This window comes from Ipomoea triloba, chromosome 2, assembly GCF_003576645.1.
Source record: "Ipomoea triloba cultivar NCNSP0323 chromosome 2, ASM357664v1".
NCBI classification, from domain to species: domain Eukaryota; kingdom Viridiplantae; phylum Streptophyta; class Magnoliopsida; order Solanales; family Convolvulaceae; genus Ipomoea; species Ipomoea triloba.
The window spans coordinates 20,976,096-20,979,353 of NC_044917.1; the positions used below are offsets into that span (position 1 = coordinate 20,976,096).

The 3,258-nt window shown below is 32.4% G+C and overlaps 1 long non-coding RNA gene across 1 annotated transcript; it reads right to left on the minus strand.

Annotated features, from left to right (window-relative positions):
* Window positions 1–252: 252 nt before the first annotated feature.
* LOC116011448 lies at window positions 253–2,257 on the minus strand. The gene is made up of 3 exons (XR_004097027.1): window positions 2,148–2,257; window positions 1,951–2,019; window positions 253–571 (listed from the first exon to the last, which is right to left on the minus strand). It is a non-coding gene; the product is annotated as an uncharacterized LOC116011448 (long non-coding RNA).
* Between the last annotated feature and the right edge of the window lie 1,001 nt (window positions 2,258–3,258).

Here is a 3,258-nt window from a genome sequence, read left to right on the forward strand (position 1 = left end):
GCTATGTGAAATTGTGGAAATTGTGAGAATTGTGAATATGTGATTTGGATTAATCTATGTTATATTGAGGAGTGCTCGCAAGGAACAATCCTCGGGTACTAGGGCACTATGGTGTGTCCTGTTGAGGCGGGTTTGTGTACCCTAATTTTAGGAGTAGTCAGTAGAAACCTTATCCTGACTACTAGGGCTGGTAATGTAACACCCCAAATTTAAACAACTTGATAACACTAAGGCATTCATCACAACTTAACATAAGGGATTAACTAAGATTTCATTACTTAGCATTTACCATTAAGAATTATAAGTACCTAAGGTTCAAAAGTGGGTGTCACCGCCGCATCTATATCAACCACATAGACGCAAGGCTACCTCTACAATCCCTTCAAAAATAATAGGGTTCTATGAATCCCATCAACCACATCTAGTGCTAAACATACATCCAAAAGTTAGAGAGAAGTGGTTAATGCTACAACCATAATGATCCAAAACATAAAGAAGTCCAAGAGCCTACAAAAGATAATAAGAAAAAAGATCTAGCTTCTACCGCTCTCAAGGGTCACGGACGGCAATCCTGAAAAGTGAAGTTACAAAACATTGCAAAAACACAAGGTTAGCATAAAGCTAAGTATGGTTTACGATGTCCCAAAAAAAATAAGTACATTTACAATTTGGAAATAGTATACTTTTCGTAGGTAGTTTTCAAAGGGAATACTATGAGTTTTGGAATATTCATATAGGAAAAGAGTAAATCATTTTTAGAGATTAAAACACTAGTGAAGTATAAGATCAAAGAGCCATATATATAAGACAACATTAAAATGATATAACAACTTCTCTTAAGAACATATTCCTCATAATATGATCATCTCTTTCATATAGTAAACAACTCCCACTCAAGTAAAAGACATAACCCCACAAGAACAATTTTCAAGCATATGATAACTTCAATAACTCACATACATAAGTCTTAGCACAAAGAGGATAAACAAAGCATAACAAAAGTCTCAACAAGCTTATATATTAGTAGTATCTCATCTAAAGCTCACATAATAATAGTAGCTCATCTAGAACTTACATAATAATATTAGTTCATCTCAAGCTTATTTAGTAATAATAGTTCATCTCAAGCTTAATAATAATAATAATGGCCCATCTCAGGCATACATAATAATAGCTCATCTCAAGCTTAATAACAATAATGGCACATCTCAGGCATATATATAATAATAGCTCATCTCAAGCTTAATAACAATAATGGCCCATCTCAGGCATATATATAATAATAGCTCATCTCAAGCTTAATAATAATAATGGCCCATGTCAGGCATATATATAATAATAGCTCATCTCAAGCTTAATAATAATAATGGCCCATAAATCTCGTAACACATTTAAATGTATATAGAATAAAAACACCTATAAAGGAAGTAAAGTAGTACGACACTTAATATATATACATATATATACTTCACACTGGTTCACACACTGCACTTAATTTTATAAACATTACACACAAACTTAACACACATATATATAGTATAAGTACTGTACTTAATTATAACAAACCCATACATAATATATATATGTACTGTAAATTATAACCAACACATACATAATATATATATTACACATATGTGTACAGACACAAGCTATAGAGATTACGCATATATATAAATTCTTTTTTTTTTCTTTTAAACAGAATTGCCGAAGCAGTGTTGTACAGCAGTCCAGAAATTCGTAGTGTGAAACAGAGAGACATGATAGTGTGTAATGTTTTTCAACCTTCAATTTTCAAACTTTCATTTCATGAAATAGAAATGCATATATACACATAGCAATGATTTGACCCAATATCAACCATTAAAGTGTTCAAAATAATCAATAAACCAACAAAAGATTAGGCTAAGTATTAAAACATCTAGGCACATATTGAGCAACCATAAATCATACCTTCTTCAAAACACTTCAAGAATGTGATCCCCCCTCTAACCTAGCCTTCTTGGATCTCAGCTCCTCCTCCTATTGATACCCCACACACAAAGCAACAACCAACAACATATAAATAACATTTATAAAGAAAGGGAATGGTGAATAAATGGAAAAGGGGTGACTAGGTAGAGGAAATTAGAAGAGAAGAGGAGAACTACCTTAGGATTTCTTGAATAAAATGGAGTTTTCTTTTCTTCTAACTTGTCTTGGAAGAAGGGTGAGAGAACAAGAGGGAATGAAGAGTAGGAATAGCTAAGGGAGCTATTTATAACCTTTTGATCTCAAAACCCTAGGTGGGTAGATTTAATATGGGTAGGGTTAAGGAAAAACCCTAGGTGGGTAGATTTAATATGGGTAGGGTTAAGGAAAATAATGGGTTATGGGTTTAGATTAAAAGTTATATTGAATAGAAATGTGGGTTGAGTCTTGTAGGAAAGACATGATTTTGTGATTATACAAGCATAGGTTATAAAAATAGCTCCATCTATAATTTGAAATAAAAACTAGGTTATAAAAATAGCTCCATCTATAATTTGAAATAAAAACTTGGTTCCAATTTGGGAATAGTAATTCTAGGGTGCTTAATGTCATAAAAATACTTTTGAGGTAAAGTAGTTTGTATTAAATGTTAAAAATGGTATTTATACTAAAATAATACTATTTGAAAGAACAGGGTATGCTAGAACCTTGCCCCCTCGGCACACTACAACCATGGAAGAGGTGATAAAAGTACCCAATGGAGAAAATGAGAAGTCATTGAATTTAAACAAATATGGAAATTTGAATTTTACCATCACCAATATGAATTCTAACTCGATGATCCTCATACCCAATTGCCAGCCTAGGGAAAAACTTTTTAGCAACCTGGGAAGTACAAGGGGAAAACAAAAACAGGAAATATGATAATAGCAGGTTTACATGTTCAGAAACAACAAATATTGGTCAAGCAGCTTTCTTCATATAAGCAGAGCAGCCTTCATGTTCGAGATACATTAAACTAAAAAATACTAAAAATTTTACAAACTAGAGAAAGCAGTGTCAAGTAGCATTTCATTTCCATCAATAAAATAGCATACAATAAGAGTGTCCATGAACAAAACAAAAACTTTATGATTACTATGTTTAGTGTGGAATGATTTGTAATACACTAATACTCACATCAACGACCATTTCATCCATCTCACAAATGTCAATTTGTTGAACAGAAGAATAACAAGAAACTTCCCTCAGAAATGAAACTTAATGGGCCTGTTTACCAACAGAAAATTG